Source organism: Erithacus rubecula (genome assembly GCF_903797595.1).
Source record: "Erithacus rubecula genome assembly, chromosome: 5".
Lineage (NCBI taxonomy): Eukaryota > Metazoa > Chordata > Aves > Passeriformes > Muscicapidae > Erithacus > Erithacus rubecula.
Genome location: NC_136687.1, coordinates 56,093,953 through 56,112,923, shown reverse-complemented (window position 1 = coordinate 56,112,923; position 18,971 = coordinate 56,093,953). Strand labels below are relative to the sequence as shown.

Sequence of the window (18,971 nt, the reverse complement as noted above, 5' to 3'; positions counted from 1 at the left end):
TAAGTTTAATTCAAAGGATCACCTTTATGTCGTCCTGTAGGCTGAACAAAAGATGGATGGTTTCATTAGTTGAGAAACTGTCTTTTTTACATAGAGCTGAGTATCATGGGTCTCCAGCCTATGTAATGCAGGGCACTCTCTGGTACTGCTGAAAAGGAAACTTTGAAAGTCTAATTTTCTGCCATGATTCACTCTGGGCAATGCGTGTGTATGTGCAGCCTTACATGTGCAAATTGCCAGTAATGAAGTTTTGCATGCTCCAAATATGTACAGAACCAGGAGGAAAAATGGGATTGCAACCCATTTGTACTCAGTTTGCATGAACAAATTGTCCCAAGGATTAGAAATTCCAGCACTTACCTGCATAAATATCCCCAAAAAGACTTTAAAAAGATTGGCATGATTAACAGATATTTAAAATAGAACAAGCTTAAAAATTTGGGGTTTTTTGCTTGGATAAAAATCCTGGTTTAACTATTAACTATTATATTTTTTAAATTTAGCTGATTATTATATTTCTAGTAAATGCTATCAACATGAGTCTTTCTGAAGTCAAAACCAGGCACTTGCCTGGCACTTGCCTCTTTAAAAAATCATCTTAAAAATGGTAATAAAAATTTTAAGCTTAGAAATTACTGCAAAATATTATTTCCCATATAAATGACAGAATCATGCTAAATCAAATGTAACATGCTGCTGTAAGAGAGGAAATTATAACCATTATACAGAGGTAACAAGGAAAGCACAACAGATGCAGAAATTTGGAGTGAAACAAAACCCTTCAAAATGAGCAAAACATGGTAGTTTATCAAGGGTAAGGGGAGTAAGAGTAAGAAGAAGTTATTTGGGGATTTTCAGGGATGAAGGATCCAACCTATAAATATTTCTTCTTCTCTGACCTGTGTGCTTCTGTCTCACTCTTTAATGAATTGAAGGTACTGAAAACAGGTGTCAGGGAGTTGCTTGGGGAAAAGCTAATAATGGCAATCTACTGTCTGGAGAGTTTATGCTTGTGCATTTTCTCTAACATGACACTCATATCAAATATAAACTTAACAAGGACTGATCTATATTCTGTACTCTTCAGATGTTGTTACTGAATCCATTTCCTGATGGCTCTGGGGAAGAGTAATTGTGTTGCTCTAAACCAGGCACATGGTTGGTATTGTATAGAAAGGGAAACACGTTTTTGCCTGAGCCCAAGTTTTCTTTGTGGAACCAAGAAGCCCATATATATATATATATATATATTTATGTGTGTATGAGTGCAGCTATATGTATATAAAACTCATATTTCTTAACTCTTCTGACACAGACATCCAAGTGCTGCCAACTTTGAGTTTACTTTGGAGGATAAACACAGATAAATGCCCACTAAGCAGGGATCTGCTATCCTTGGCAAAGGAAGGAGACAGACTCTCTGCATGGTCCATTGCCAGCACTTTTCATTGCAATAAGTACTTCAGTTTGAATACTGTTTTTAGAATAGTGCAGTCAAATTTCTGAAAACAGTGTAGGTGTAAGAGCTCAAAGATTTCTCACAGATTTCTCAGACCTGGAAGGGAATATAGCCCATCTAAACAGAAATGAGCACTCATGCTCCTAATTTGAAAATACATTTCCTACCTCTAAGGATGTGTTTGAGTACATTGGGGAATACATATGATTTTGTGAATTCCTTCCCTGAGAAAATTATGCATCCTAAGGGTTGTGTTATCAAAGGAGCTTGAACTGAAGTCTCCAGTATCCTCTGCTTTAATGTATCTTTGGATGGCAGGTTAGTATCAGTATAGGTAGCAGGAATAAATGTTTTCCTAACTTTCCTGTAAAGCACTGAGGTAGTTTTTGAGCATTTATACTAAAATGCCTCATTGTGGTGCCCTATGATACACATTCTACTTTGCTCTCTGCCTCAGACACTGTGTTTTGGTGCAGTAAGAATTTGTTCATTTAAACACTTACTATGTGGTTCATGGCCTGACATAAACTGAATATTTGGTGGGCAATTCTGATCTTGGATTCCATAATATGTCTCTCTGTGATTGCAGGGTAACTAAATTAGGGAACAATGCAAAGGCCTATGTCCTTATTTTACACCTTTATAATTTTTCCTCCCTCCAAGCACTCTCATTCTCATTCCCTACATTTCCTCTGGTCTATTTGAGGGGTGGGCTGGGTTTGGTTTTTTTTTTTCAGGAAGCTTTTGGATTCACTGTGAATGTTTAACATTTTCCTTCTTCCCCAGACTTATGTTAAACTTAACAGATGCATCAAAGTAAATATTTTTATTTCTAGTGTTTCCTTTTCATTACTGTACAATTTTCCACTTTTTATTATTTCTAATTATGTAGTTTTTATTCTGTCTTCTTGTCTATCTCATATTCTGTCATTTAACCTTTATTTTCCTTCTCTAGTTCTTCTCTGTCTTAATTTAGCTTTAATTGTTCCTATAGTAGGGTGTGATTTTTTTTTTGTTCCTCCAAAATATGGTATAGTTCTATTTCTGTTTTTTTATTAGTTCAAGTCTGAAAAATAATTTTGTTTTGCATATTTTACAGGCTCAGCTCCTTCTCAGCTTTCAAATTGTAGAGAGACAAGGTAGAGTTTTGTACTTCTATGAAACAATGTACATTTTGTTGGCATTTGCACCCTATGAAGAATAAGGTCCTGCACTCAAAAAAGAAACAAGTAAAGTAAAATCCAAAGTGAAGGATCCTGGAGGAGACCCTTGAGACCTGAAGATCACCCTTCCCTGATGTGAAAGACATCATTTACTCTGCTTCTAGCAGGTCAGCAGTGCTGTAAGGTAAACCTCTTTTATTGACATATTTGTTTGGCTGTTGTTAATTTGGCAATGCCTTGGTCTGTTTGTAACTGTGAATTTCAAAGATGTGTGCTGTAAGGGAAAGGGAAGTTTTAAAAGTAGCATTCCTGCTTGGAAAGTGTACCCTGAGATAGCCAGAGCTTGGATTCAGCTGGATGAACCCTCATGCTTTTCCTGCAAATGGAAGTGCCTGGTCATTAATACAGTGAGTCACAGTAATGTGTTATGATCTGATCTGGCATTTATAAGGAAATAGAGTGGCTGGCCTTGGATACCTCTCCTGCAGGTCATTTGTCCTAGTGATAAAGAGAGTGCTTGCTCCCCAGAGGAAGCAAAGCTGCCCATTATGTCAGCTCACACCCTGGAAAAGGCTACTGACTCCAGTGCCTCTGGATGAGATGTGCTCTCTAAACGGGGTCAGTGTTATAACTGGGAGGGGGGAGCAGCTTCAGCCGTGAGTGAGTGCTCAGAGAAATGGTATAACTGACTCTGTCAGAGATGAATAAAGAATGTAGACAAGCAGGCTTGTTTTATATTCAGTTTTTTTAAAAAAATACATATATAATGATTTGTTTTTTGGATCATTGATTTATATGTCAGACAGATGAAAAGCAAAATTTCTGTGATGCCTTTATCATTATTCTGACAAGGACTGCTTTTAAGTTAAAGAGTGATAAAGAATGCCAACTTTTGACATTACTAGAACAGCCCTATCAGTTTTAATTTTCTTTTGTTTTCTTCTTGTCAAAGAAAGGCCATTAGAGATAAATTATGATCTCAAACTGGTTAATCTAGTGACGTGCATTTTTTTCCCATAAATTACCCCAGCCACCGTGTAAAGCATTATATAATCTCACTGAGAAGTTAGCTACAGACAGTAGGAATTGCAAATATCCAGCCTCATCCGTGTTTAGGCCGGGGGTGTGAAGCTGGGAGAGCTGCCCACGCTGAGGCTTTGTGCCGCATTGCTCAGGTGGATGCGGGGGCCGCTCGTTCCGCCTGTCCCTCGGTGTGCGCGGCGCTGGCGGCGCCGCTAGAGTGTGCTCAGCCACAGCTCCGATCGGCAGCGCGCACCGCGGGGCACGACAGGGCTCGGGGCTGCGGAAACTTTATTTCTTCCACTAAATTAGGGAGCTAGTGCTCGTGTCATTATAGATCAAAGTTAGCTGACCTCATGGCATTAGCATCGGTGTACGTAAAGCACAAAGCTGGAGAGTTTCATTTTGACTGGTCTGTGCGTCTACACTGGTTTCACGTTTCAGGCGAGGAGTAGCTGTGCAGATTGTGAAGATTTCATGCAAAAGTTTGTTTCTTTGTATCACACTTGGGCTTTGTTTTCTGTTGTTCCAGAGTTGTAGTTTCCCCTTTTACTTTATTTTTCTTTATTTTTCTTCTTTCTATTAATCTATCAATTTCATGAGTGTTCAGCCGTGGTGCTTTCTATAAAATATTATTAATAGCTTATAATTTGCACCTCTTTAGCTAGGCATAGTCTGTGTTTTCCAAGCCTTTATAAGTATTACCTGAATCAAGCATTACCCAATCAAGAAGGCCAATATTATTCATGTCTTTTGACAAGTAAACCAAGCTAGAAAACAAAATAATTTCCTTGAGACCACAAAACTGTGCAAAAACCCAAGACAATAACATGTATCTTTTGACATCTATTGCTACACTCAACCATAAAATGCTTGGTGTTTTCTAAATATGTTTATGATTAGCATTATTATTAAAGGATTAGGATTAACCTTCTTTTAGGAATAGATAATATCTTCTTTATATCTGTACTAGAAATTTTCAAGTGTAATTTATCATCCTGAGCATGTTATAATAGGACTGATACAAACAGATAGTACACTAAAAAAATATCCTTCCTGCAGCTCAGCTGGATGCTAGCACAGATATATAAGGCAGTATGTGAAGTTTGAGAGAGAAACAAAGAACTGGCTAGCAAAGATGCTGGGGAAATCAGCAGAAAATATAGAAAATAAAAAGGTGGGGGAAAAGGGGGTGAAAAATTTGAAGAAAGATGAGTCAGGTTGGATTTATTTACACCCAGGGCCAAATTACATATTACAGATACGATAAGCAGCATATAATAATTAAATTTTATTTAGTAAAATAAGGATATAGAGCCTAGAATCACCCACATTTGAAACAGAAGTACGAATCATGCTTCCTATCACAGTATGTAGACTCTGCTGTCAGTCTACCCTGTTTTTAATGCATTATGGTAATGGAATGGAAATATTCTGTATGTTTCACTATTGTGATGTGATGTGATATATCAGTGTGTGTCATAGCATATCATATTATATCTATGTTATAAGAATTGAAGTATTTGGGGAGAAAATTAATTGAGCCATGAGTAGCAGCATACCTGTAGAAAGACAGAGGCCCAGAATAACAATGCCATGCATAAAGTTATTATAAATATAATCATGATATATTTTAGCTTGTAGACTGTGTTTGAAGTATCCTCTTTCAAGACTTTGGGATCACAGAATAACTTTCAGTGTTTAGTCACTTTCTGCACCAGTGATTCCATCTGATGGGGATTCAATTGATTTTTCACATCTCAGCATAAGAAGGCCCAGACTGTGCCCTCTTGCCTGTGAGTGTTTGGTGGCACCAGCAGTAAGGGATGTCAGGAAAAATGCTTTTAAGGACAAGAGCAATGAACATGGAAATACCACAGAGAGCTTTCAGGTTTCATGGAACTGCAGACATTTTTTATCTGAGTAGTTCAAAATATGGACCTTACATAGAAAGAAGCTTTGCACAGTAAAAATCTTTACATTTTACTTAAAACATTAAGAGAAAGAGTTTTACTGTTGCTTAGTTTGAAGCTGCATTCATTTCCTTTTACAGCTGCATTTAATATTCAATTCTTAAGCATGAAATTAATTCATATTATTTTATTAATCCTGTTAAATGATACTCCTGAGAAGGATAACTCTCCTGGGAAGAGCAGAAGGTTAGGGTCAGATGTGGGAAAAAAGCAGTTGATGCTGTGTTGGTGAGATTTCAGTCTCTGTATTACTAGGCAGTATATTTGTATTAACTGCATTTAGTTGCTGTCAGAGCACTTAAAACTTTTGGACAAACTGGGAATAATTATATATTCTCCCTGTGTCATTGCTGCTCTCCTTTGCACCTCTCTGATCTCAGTTTCCTAAACTGAAATGCAAACAGATAGAGGCCAGTGAGACTGTAGTGGCATTTTCTGTTAGTGAAATAAAAAAATGGGACCACCACGAACAAGCATGTTGAGAAATATCCAAGATTTGGAACTGGATAACATTCTTTTTGTGAGGTGGGGTGGGGATTAAGGGCAGGAAGTAGTAGTGGAATTTATGTGATCATGGAAGTCTTGAACAAACCCAAAGAAAAAAATGTCCGTTGAAAAAACAGACATATGAATACTGGAACTTCTTCTCCCTAATTTATTTTCCAATAAAGTCAGGTCTTGGATATTCTCTGAAGTAAACAAATGTAGACTTTTTTTTTTTTTTTTTTTTTTTTTTTTTACCAAATCATCAGTGAACTAGCAAAAAATAATCATGTGTTATGCATAATTTTACTGTACAGCAAGACCTAAAGGGTCTGGACATAAAAATTATACTCAGAGCAAGCTCCATCTTGTCCAAATCTCTCTCTGAGAAATGTGAGAAATAAATCCACAGTTCTGGGGCCCTAGAAAGGCAAACTGAAACACTGAAGCTATTTAGTAAGTGCTGGGAAGCCTACATATTTGAATGGGGAGAATGCATATATTGACTTTGAATCAAAAAAAGTTTTAGCAGCAACCAAGGTGATAATATTAGGAAGGAGTATAGATCTCCCTGGAATGAGAGTCATCCTAAGCTGTGTGTTAAAAGTGAGAAGAGAACCCGCAAGGAATGCAAAAGGGGATTGATTAGGAGGAAAAATTATGCCCTGGACGTTAAAAGATACAGAACTGAAACAAGAATGGCCAAAAGCTATATTAAACCAGACTTTACAGTTCATTTCAGTTCCCTGCAGAGCTCTTCAGCTTTGCAAACAAAAATTGAATGAGGAGGAAAAATTCTCATCCTGTGTCTTTTTCAAGGAGCATGCTAACACACTGAATAGAGAGATGTGTTGGTGGCTTTAAAGAATACCTCACACACCTGAGAGCACATTCCTTGGTATTGAGAAGTGCTAAAAAAGGATCATTGTCTAAATATTTCCTTGTGCTTCACCAAAATCTGCACCACCAAATATTTTGGAAGAACTTCTTCAGGGGGCTTGTTTTATTTTCTAGAGTATCAAAAAATAAATCCTAAGCCCTCTGGTTTGCCATTCAGTGTTAGGCTGCACAGGGCTTGCATGTGGCCATGCTGTTTCAAGGAGAGAATTTGAGACTGAAATACTGCTTTACATGTGTGCCAGGTGACACACTCTGACTTCATTTCCATAGGGGCTCTCTCAGAATCTGTTGGTACGGGCAGAATTTTTATTGCAATTACTCTAAGCCACTAATAAAAGCTTTGCCACTGAAATTATTAATTTAAAATTTTATCCTTTATTTTCTCATATGAGTTTTCAAATGGTATTGTAAATCCTAGTTAATGGAAAACAGATTAGTACACTGCAAGCATTGCTAAACCATGATCAAAAAGAGAAACTATCATTAGTAATATTGCATATTATTTCTATAACACTGTGCAACAATATCTTCATCTTGCTCTTGTTCACTATGCTGGGTGTATCCTCATTTTCACCATGATTGTAAATATTCTTAAGGAAGGACCAGCACTTCAGCAGCTCCCTGGCTTCTGTGATATAAGCACAGTTTTTTCTGCTCTGGGTTTTGTCTGTAATGTGCTCTTGCTGCATGTCTGAAAGAATAGTGGATTAAAATAAACTAGAACTATAAAACATGCTTTGTAAACAGTATAATTTCAGCAATGCTGCTCATAATGTTCAAGTACAGGATTAGGGGCTTGTTTTTCTTTGTTTTACTTGGGTGTTTTAAGGGGTTGCTTTTAAGAAAAGAATGAGCTTCTGAAATTATCATGCAAATATCATAGATATTCCAGCACATCTGCCCTTCCTGAGCTCCTCTTTCTCTGAGATCCACATAAAATTTCACTGGGTTTTTTTTTCCGCTTTATTTTCTACCCTTAAATATTGTAAATCAAACACTCAACACATTCAAAACATATCAGTCCTTTGAATCTTCCTGGAAGACTCCCTACTGTGCTCTCTGAATTTTTAAGCCTTTCAGCCTCTCATATGACAAGTGTGTTTTCTTCCAATGGACATGTGCACAGCACAGTCTGTCGGATTTTCCCCAGCGCTGTCGCTCACAACGAACTTCAGCTTTGCTCACATCAATTCCTTTTTGAACGCTGGGAGTGTTCAGGTCTTCCTCAGTGAATCCTGGAACCAACATTTCTGCACTGGAAGAGTAAATGCAGATTCCTGTAGCCCCTTGGTTAATCTTTGCTTACACTCAGCTTTGCTTGCAGGCTGGAGTCACCAAGGCAAGCAGTGTGGTTTTTGTTTCAGCCTAGCTCTGTGTGCTTCCTCTAGTGATCCAGCCACGTCAAACACTTCCTTCTGAGGGGGAGAGCTGGAATTTCCCAGGTGTCTCACAAAACGTTTAATGAAGTGTGTAGCACAACCATTTCATTACAACATATTGTGTACTTTTGCCTTTAATAACTGCATTCCTCATCTAAGATGTCTCTATAGCTTTCAAAAATGAATTACAGTGGTATTATTTTTCTCAGAATATATTTTTCCATGACAAGAATAGCACTTTCCTAAACTATTGTATTTATTAGCAACCTGTTACCCTCTGACACTACTGTCATTTTCATCAGCTTGATAAAGTGAGTATCATTTAAAATCTCTTTAAAAATTATTAAACCAGTTTTAGAGGTTTTCTTTCTTTCTCTCTTTCTCTCTTTCTCTCTTTCTCTCTTTCTCTCTTTCTCTCTTTCTCTCTTTCTCTCTTTCTCTCTTTCTCTCTTTCTCTCTTTCTCTCTTTCTCTCTTTCTCTCTTTCTCTCTTTCTCTCTTTCTCTCTTTCTCTCTTTCTCTCTTTCTCTCTTTCTCTCTTTCTCTCTTTCTCTCTTTCTCTCTTTCTCTCTTTCTCTTTCTCTCTTTCTCTCTTTCTCTCTTTCTCTCTTTCTCTCTTTCTCTCTTTCTCTCTTTCTCTCTTTCTCTCTTTCTCTCTTTCTCTCTCTCTCTCTCTCTCTTTCTCTCTTTCTCTCTTTCTCTCTTTCTCTCTTTCTTTCTCTCTTTCTCTCTGTCTCTCTTTCTTTCTTGTCAAAAATCAGATTAGCTTGAGGGTGAAATAATTTTCTGTGGTGGTACCGAGGAATCACACTGTCTGGTGAAGAACAGGCTGAATTAAAAGGTGTTGCCCATCTCCAAGCCAAAGTATGAAGCTCTGTGCTGCTCTACTGCTTCAGCTTCAGGAAGAGCTCCTGCTTCTGCATCTTTGCTCTTTCACTGCTTTTGCATATTCCTTTCACCTACTGCACTTTTCTGGCCACAGAAGATCCGAAGTTATAGATCAAGTTTCTGTATAGATGAGGAAGAAAAATTTAATTAATTAATTTTGTTCATGGCAGATGAATTTTACCCTGTTAGAGGGATATCATCAAATCACAGAATGGTTTGGGTTGGAACAGACCTTAGAGCTCATCCAGTTCTACCCTCCCCCTCCATGGGCAGGGACACCTTTCATTTGCTTAGAGCCTCATCCAGCCTGGTTTTGAAACTTCCAAGCCAGGGCATCCCCATTTTCCCTAGGCCTGTTTCAGTGCCTCACCACCCTCCCAGTCCAGAATTTCTTCCTAATATTTAATCTAAACATACTCCCTTTCAGTGAAGCCAATCCCCTTTGTCCTGCCACTACCTGCTCTCGTGAATAGTCCATCTCCATCTTTCTTATAGGCTCCTAATGATGGTTTTGGGGAATTTATCCTTTAAAAGAGAAAACAAAACATAAAAAACATGATTAATACATTGCCTCTCTGCACCTTACAGTATCTCTGCCATAAGTAAACAATCCTAATTTAATAAGCAAGTTTTTAAAAACAGTTAAGTAATTACTGGTGGACAGAATTGTGAATTAGTTACCACTGGCACCTCTTAGCTAGGCTGTGGAATTAAAGGCAAAGAGATTGAACTGCCTTTTGATCCGAAAGTCATCTTTCTGAAATATGCTCTTACATCTTTGGAGAAATCATGTGTGACCTAGTTGCAGTGGACAGGGGTAGGATGCAAGCCACTTCTAAAGAGGTCCTTTCAGCTCAATCCCCTGTAATAAGTGTCATTATGAAAAGCCTCACCCGCTGTGTAATTCAAAGGAGTTAGAAGAGTTGTGATCAAAATAATTTCATTTCTCTTATAGTTGCATAAATTTCTTAGAACAAACTATTTATTTTTTTTTAACTCTGGTTTTATTGCCTATATCCTAATTCTGTCCTTGGAGCAGCAACCAGCAATTCTACATTGAAAACAATCTGTAGTAAAAGCCTTCTGCAATTAGCCTAATAGAAAATTTTGTCCATTGCTATTGTACCTCAATGTTTTCATACTTTCTGATGATCTCTCTCTCTCTAATAATTCCTGCAATTGAAGGAAAAAAAAACAAAACCAAAAACTTGGATAATTTTCTATCATTAAGAATCAAGGAATTATGTCAATCAAATAGAGAGGGAGAGAAAGAAAGAAATCAAGCAAGCTGTTTAGACTGGTTTCTTCATACAAGTCAGAGATAAGGGGGATATGAAAGCACTGGGGCATTCCAGATCTACCAAAAAATGTGAACTTGCTGAGTGTATGGTGTACATCAGCTAGAAATGAGCATCTCTACAGACAAATAAGCAGGAACTGCAGGAAACAGCAGCTTTTTCACTTGCAGGGATGGAGGTAACAAAGCTGAAAGAGATTTCCATAAACCAGAAAGATGAGAATGTCTGCAAAATCTGTGCATATTAGGTTTTTCTAACCATTTGGTTGAATGCTTCATAAAAGCTGAAAGTAAACAAAAAACAAAACAAAACCAAAAAAGAAAGAAGAAAGAAAAAAAGAAAAAAAAGTTTCTGGATATCAAATAGAACCAGTCCAACAGACAATAAATTGCTGAAATTGATCTGAAGATTGTGGGCTTCAGCAAGGGGCATGATGGAAGCGAAACTGTATCCAGAAGGAAGGCTTAGTAGGAGTATCAAAATGGATCTGAGCACTTCTCTATAATCATGACACAGCTATTCAAAGATGCTTTCTTTTCATTTTTTTATTTCTTTCCAAAATGGAGTTATATTCTTATTTTCCCTCTATTAAATTCCTTCCTTTCCCTAAATGAAGTACTTTTTTTTCACACTGCTTTTGACCTGGGCAGCACTTCAATGGTTTTTAATCTGTATCTAGCATCCTGAATGCTTTGCCAAAAGTGCTTGACACTCCTCTGCAAATCATAATGTACCTAATACTGAATCTTTCCCCCTCATTTGTGACCTGAGTCCAGAGGAGCTCTAGTGGAATCTAGAGAATGTGAAGCCAATGTTTCCATGTATTTCAAGTAAGATAAAGGTAAATTTCCATTTTCATGTAAATATAACCCTGCCCTCCCCCCAAACCCCGAAACCAGCAAAGAATAAAATAAAGAGTTGATCTGAAGAGTTACATCAGTCAAATGGTTCTCCAAAACAAGGGAGCAGCTCAAATACAATTTTAGCACCTCTGCCTTTCAGAACTCAGTTGGATGTAATGTCTACATCAAGGAACTGACAGAATGAAGCTAACTGGTGTGAAAAAAATCCACTCCTTCTGAAGAAGCTTCTAAATACCAGTTGTCTAAATCTATTGATAAGCAGGGATGCATTATTAATGAAGCCTGCAGCCTGCCTAGTGCTGCTCAGATGGTTCAAGCATTTAGTAGGAAATATTTCTGTGAAGTGCTGCACGGAATAATGACAGTGTCTGTCTTAAATCGAACAAATGACTGTAGCAAGCTCTGGGGAGGCTCAGAGCAAGCAGATGCTTTCCAAGTGAAAGGCAGTGGGTACCACCTGCTGTAGGCAGGCAGGCAGGAACAGTCCACTAAATATTGACTTGTTAATAATTCAAGACAACAGGAACCCCTAGCTCTTCATGGATGGCACTGCCCCTTCATCATGTGGCTTTTCATCACCCTAATGAGCTACTTGAAGAATCAGACACTGAAATGTCTTGCAGCTATTCCCCAAAGACTGGGACTCAAACTGTCATAATTCTGAATGAGAAGTTTTTGGCAGTGCACAAAATCAAGAGAATTTTTTAAATGGCAGGATTAGTGCTTTAGCTAAATATTGCTGCTCGCTGTGTAGTGTCTCAGTCTGCAGCTTGTACAGCTCCTGGGGCAGTATGCCTGCCTTTTGTGACATTTCTGTGGCTAAGAATAATTGACATTCCAGTTTATTAATGGTGTATTGATAGTTTTATTTGCAACAGGGAAGATCTACAAGAGGTTACTTGCAACAGGGATTCTCAGTTAATACTCTCTTAAAAAGTATTAGTATGTGTTTGAGACCCTCCACAATTCCTACCTCCATCATGGATGTAAAAGCTGCATTTTCAAATGAAGAGTCTTCAACTGAAATATTTGAAATTGAATAATCCATTAAAATTAATAACCCCTCAAAAGTCAGCAAAGCTTCTATGCAGACTTTGTGGGCTTCTTGGTTTGCTATCAACAGCAGTTTGTCCTGCTGCTGCACTGCAGTTTATGATGAAATGCAAGAGCCCCTGGGTTTGTGATCCTGGTGATTGGTGCTGTTGCTTCTCTTCAGGAATCAACATTAAAAGAACATTCCAATTCCTTCCCTGTTTTGAGTCAAGATGTTTTTCTCCCCAAAAGATATAATTTATTTTTGTTTTTAATTTTGAAATTATATTTCTTATTTGCACAATTTTCCCAGCTGTCAAAGAATTACCATTTAGCTACCTGACTTCTTTGCAAACTTTAGTGGATATTTTGCTGCATTTAATCAAGCTGACTAAGCTTCACTTCATGAGCAGTCTTAATAATTCTTAGTAGCATATGGTGGGCTCTTTCATAAAGCAAGTGATTATCTATGAGCAACTTAACCCAGAGGAACTTAAAATTACATCAAATTCACTAGTATTTCTATGGAGTGCTTCCTCTGTGTCAGAGTCAGTGAAAATATCTTGTGACTTTTCCAGCACTAGTTGGAAGAACCAGGAGTGTGTGTGACTTTCTCTGCTGCACTGCTGAAATTCTGCTCATGGCTTTTCAATTTTTTGGTCATCTATATGCATTCATAAAGCTGAGATTTGCCAGGATTTGGAAAATTATCTGGGCTCCCTTATGCAGCAGCCATTGCCTATACTGAGGTAAATATTGCCCTTCCTTCTGCCCCAAAAATGCAATTGCTTCTGCTACACAAAACTCCTCCTCTTTGTATGCAAAGGAGAAGCAATATGAGCTTTAGCTGAAGTTTTTTTATTGCTTAGACAAAAACCTGTTTTACAATAGATCATTTGTCTGATCAGACATTATTGTTAGAGAGCATAATTTCTTCTGCAGTTTAAAAATATCTTTATTCTGCTTGCTAGTTCTGGGATAAACTTGAAATGCCAGAGCATTGGCCTGCTGGAGCATCCTAGATGTCTCTTTCTCAGTTTTTCAAAGTGGAGATTTTGCATATTCCCTGTGATTTCAGATAAGATAAAGATTAAAAAATGTCAAAACTCCTCATGAACAAATGCATGCAAAACCAGAACCAGAAGTGGATTTGTATTATGTAGGTATCTGCAAAACTTGAAGATACTGGTAGATGAGAATGTTATTCTTATATATTTACTTACATGTTCACTTTGCATGCAGATTATGGGGAGTCATTCAAATCTTTTGGAGGTAGCCACAGGTGCTAATATTGAGTAATTTTTTTTTTTTTTTTTTTTTTTTAAGATTTGAGATAACCAAGTCTTTAAAAGCCAAGATCAGGGTTTAGATGACACAAGAATACAAACAGGTAACAGTAGGTCACAGACTTATGTAAGAAAGGGAGTTAGCTGGTATCTCAGAGCTCATTTTCTCTGTGGGAACAGCTGTTGCCTTCCTGTCCTTTCTCCTCAAACCTGAGCCAACAGATAGGAATTAAAGCCCATTAGTAGGCTGCAATATACCTAATTTTTATCCCAGCCTCTTTCTCCCCTCCTGACAAGAAGAGAAGTTGTTTGTCATAATGGCAAGGATGAGTAATCATGTAGGTTCCATGGACAATTTGAACATTATTGATATTCAGCTATGTTGTTCAGAAAGAGAGATAAAATAGTTTAGAACTGAATAATTTTACTTCATGCTAATAAATCCAGATGGATAACACTCAGATGAGGAGCTGTATGGCCAGCCATCATTTATGGTGAACCACCTGGCACGTGCAAAGAGCTGTCTGGATGCATCCTGCCTTTGCAGACAGGAAAGCAAAGGAAAAAATGGCAAGAAATTTTCAAGTCAGACTGAAAATTTCATCCCCAATTTCATTTTCAAATAGATGTTACTTTCAAGGTATATGACTGCAAAGTGGCACCTACATGTTTTTCTTACCTACAATGGTATTACTAAACATTGATCACTTTTTTTCTTTCTAAATTAAGTGGTGGGATAAACAGCAATCTGGTTTTCTCAAAATATTGCTATGTGTTGTCACATCCTGAGATGTCAACAGAGTATGTGACACTGTGGCAGAGCTCTGTGCATGCAGTTTGCATGTTTCAATATGCTTCATGAGTAGGAGCAATAAATTGCCCAATTCCCCACCAACACTGCCAAGCAGACAGGATTTAAGGAGGAGAACATAATAGTGTGTTTCAGGAGTGCCTTTGATCATGGGAAGCTTAAGCTTTTGAAATATCTTGCAACTGGCTAGCTTAGAATGAAATTTTTAAAGGCTGGAAGGATCTTAAAGCCTTCAAAGGTGTGCTTTCTGTCAAAAATGGCTGTGATTGCTCTGCTGTGTGAGGCTTTGCTAACAGAGAAATGCTTGCCTGATACATCAACATTAGCATCTCTGAATGCCAGAGAAGTGCTGTCAGTAAATGACTAAATGGCCACTGAGCTCTGCAGCCCTGCCAGGGCCCCACCAGTGCAGCCACCAGACAGAATGTTGGGGCAGATGCTGCAAAGGTCTGAGAGGAAGCACAGCTGGCAGACAAGACTCTGTCCAGCCCTAGATATCTGTTTGGAATCAGAAATTCCATAGGCTGCACCGTAATTAAATCTGAATGAGGCATTTCTTAAACCATTTTTCTGTGTTTTTAAGCAAGCAGAAAGTAAAGCCTTCATTTTCCAGTTGCTTTAGTATGATCAGAAACAACCCTCCAAAAATCTCTACCAAAACATCAGAGGAATCCCAACACACTCTTCGCAAAAGGCTGAAAAGGGAATGGAGTGAAATATGCCTTTTTATTAATTCAGACTTCTTCTGTGATTAAAATTGTAACTAGTTTTCCTCTACAAAATCAATTTTGCTTCATCTGCTGTTACTTATGTGAGTGCTCCTTTGGCAGAGGAGAAAAAAATTGGTGGAAATTCTGCATTGTGGCAGTGCATGAGATTGTATCTCTTTGGTGACACTTGCTGCCCTGTTGCAGACTATAGCTGCTGCTCCATTTAAAAAGTCTCTATCCTGCTTTTCCTCCCATCCTTGTTGATTTTGTTACTTTTGTTTCTCTCTGAAGAGAGAATAGTGGTACAGAATGCAGTAGGATGGAATGCATATAGTCAGTGCCACCTCTTAATTTGATCTCATTTTTCTCAAATTAACTGGACTCTTCAATTCTGAACCAAAAATATCCTCAGAATTCATGCTATTAGAGATGCTAACACTTGTGCTGATTTTGCAAATAGGTTGACTAATAGGCTGAGTGGCTTTTAAATAGAAAAGGAATAAGCTGTTCCACTATGATAGCTGGAAATAATCTCAACCTGTTGCTAATCTGCCTGTGTCCTGATCCTACTGCTGATTTGTTCTTATGTCCCTTCATCTCTTCCCCTCTCAGCCTTCCAGGTTTAGGGCCTAATTTAAATTATTTCCCTGGAGTGAATTGTATAAGCTGAAATGCCCAGTAAAATGAGATTCTGATTTGCTGGCTGAAGAAATTAATCACTAAGAGTGTTATGCAGTCCTGCTGTGAGAACTCATTGGAAGGGTGTTCTGAAAGGATGCTCTGGAAGAGCTACCTACTCCTGTATCGTGATTCCTGACCAATTCAGATAAAACCACATATATGGAAAGTTAGTCTCAATTAAGTTAGAATGTTTACATTGAAATTCATTTTTTCTCCTTATTTGTTAAACAGTGAGAGTTCTTGGAAATCTTCTTTATTCAAGTAAGCAAAATGAAGCAAGGGAAGTTATGTGGACTAAAATTCTTGGTACCTAGATATTCTGTGTAAGAACCTTTAGAGGTCTGAAGCTCTTACCTTGTGCAGCTTTGCAAGAGTGTAACATGGAAAACATACCAGACACTACTGCAGCCACAAGGAAATTGACCTTCAGAGCCTTTCAGCCTTATTTACTGACCAGCAGAAGTATATGGATGTGAAGAGAGCAGGAAACCATTTTCACCCAGGTTTCTGTCAAGGGAGCAAATGTGGAGAGCGTGATGCAGTATAAGCATCACACAGAATACATTAGCTCTGACTATAAATAAATGGATTTTATCATCAGTGGTGTTACAGCTGTAATGGTCTAAAGACTGAAATGAGGCAAGGCTGTAGCAAAAATAAATATCTTCCATGAGGTGCCCATACAGAGCAGCTTTCAGGTGCAGGGATCTCTTCCTCATACTTCAATAACAAGGTAGAACCATCATCCACTGCAGCAAGGGCTGGAGTCCTGAGAGCTGATGGCTAGTGGGAAACATCCTCCTCTAGTGAGGCCACCTTTCCTCCAGAAAGAGGAGGAAATAGCAAATGGACAGGGTCAGGAGACTTCCATGCAAAAGGAAGCTGAAGCTCTGTACTTGGAAAGGTGATATAAGCCAGGATTGTATGCTTTACTAAAAATTTTAAAATTTAATAAATCTTAGGAACTGTCTGTTTACAGACACTGTGTAGTTTAGTGGAGTTGGTTAAACATTCTGTCACCTCAAAGTCATGTTGTTTTGGTTTGAGAAATGCTATTTCCTGCTCTAGAAAATGACTCTTCTCTTTTTGAATCATTAGCAAATCACTGCCTTATCATCACCTTCTCCCTCTGGCTTTTCATCAACTGATTGGTTGCAAACTACCTTATAATGCAGTGGGAAACTTGCTGGCACACAAAAACACATGGAGTACTGTTTTCATGATAAAAGAGGGAAAATATTCTGAACTCATTATCCATTTTGTTATATTAGACCTGAGATCACATTATGTTAATTCTCTCTTTAATTTTCTTTTTTTCCCCCACTTTTGCTCAGGACTGTCACTTTATTGCATCTTTCAGAAGTGTCTGGATGCTTCTTTCAGTGAACTGATCTTTATAAATCATCTATTTTAATACTAGTCTTCCTTTCTTTAGCAATATTCACTATTTGATACTACCTTTAATAATATGCTGAGAAAGAAAGTTTTGATAGCAAATTGGTCAGTGAGAATGTGGCCATGGTATTTAACCTGCTTCCATGTTCTGTTATAAAATATTCTCACCACAAGAAGGAAACTTATTCCTTTTTTTATCAATTTTCCTTTTAAAGAACTAGTGCATTTTTAAGTACATCTTAAATAAGTTTGTAATTTTGGGCATCTCAAGGTGCCAGAGCAGAGAAATGAACCATAAATGAGAAACATCAAAAGTAGCTTAGAATTTTTTTTTAATATTAAAGCGATGAATCACAGGCCAAATTAACAAGTAAAGGAATCCGGCTATAATGAAATCTTTTTTTCTAACATAACACTTCATTATAAAGGGAGTTTTTCTATAATAGTAGCAAGTGTAATTACATTTTTATATATAATTAGGACATTATTATCATTTCACCATATCAAAGTTCATTATAAGACATCTCCAATGCATTTTTCATAGAGCAAAAATAAAAAGAGAACAGGGGTCCTTCAATTAAAGTGGTATAAGGACATCCACAGAGACTGAGGGAAGCTGATCAAACAGCTTAGCCCAAAAGGGACCAGGTGGAAACTCAATGCTGCTCTGGCACAGGGAAGTTGTGTTTTTACATATCCTACTTGTTATTAATTATACTCTTCACCCTTCCCTTCTACCACTACATTGTTTGAGAGACAAAAATGCTTTAAAAGTTGTAAACCAACTGAACTGAATATGGAAGATATGAAATACGTGTATTCTATTAATCTGAGTCTTGAGATCTCCTCTGACTTCTTGTGCATGTGGCTGTTATGCCCAGAAGGTACATCTCTGTCACCAGAAGGATATGCAGCTGGAGTGCATGGGAGCTGATCCATCTTCTGGGTTAGTTTCAAAGTCTTTAGGTTCTCTTTATTTGCTAGTTTGAAAAACCCTTTCCTCTTTCAAAAATCCCTTTCTTCCTGAGTAAGGAGAGGATTAAGGAGCTACTGAGAACTGACACAAGAACATCAAATATCATATATAATAGTTCATATATTCCTCAAATACTGACAAACCTATGCAGAGTTTCATTGTGCCCTGCTCACTTTCCTACTCCTGTAGGATTTTGTTTGCTGATCCTCCTATTCACACAAATCCCTGTATGTTCTAATCAACATAACAGGTGTATTCTCTTCCACCTTCAAAATGCATGTTAAATTTCTCTGGCAGAGCTATGGGCTGGACAGTGTTTAATTTTGAATTAGCATTAGGCTGAGGGTAGTACATGCCATTTATCTATTGATCTAGAAGCAGGAGATAGGTAGGTTAAATCACTAGTAGGAAATGGAGTATTTCTAGTCTTGTTTCAAGCAATATATTTCAGACCTGCATTTTGGACAATACTTCCTATTCATTTCTGGATCTGGCAGAGGCTGGAGATGAAACCCCATCCCACACTGCCAACAGGCCTGAGTGCCCACTGCCCTTCTGCACACCTGAGAACAAGCTGTCAGGGAAATGCATCAGTCCTGCAGGGCTGAGAACAAGCTCAGTCCTTCTTTAGAGCAACAGTATAACACAAGTATAG

The 18,971-nt window shown here is 37.9% G+C and overlaps 1 protein-coding gene across 1 annotated transcript in view; it reads left to right on the top strand.

The window, feature by feature from the left end:
* Positions 1–2,583: 2,583 nt before the first annotated feature.
* TTC29 (tetratricopeptide repeat domain 29) overlaps positions 2,584–18,971 on the top strand; it is a 170,562-nt gene continuing 154,174 nt past the window's right edge. Inside the window, exon 1 of the mRNA XM_079305958.1 lies at positions 2,584–2,806. The gene's annotated coding sequence lies outside the window, so the exon portion shown is untranslated. The remainder of the gene's footprint in view (positions 2,807–18,971) is intronic.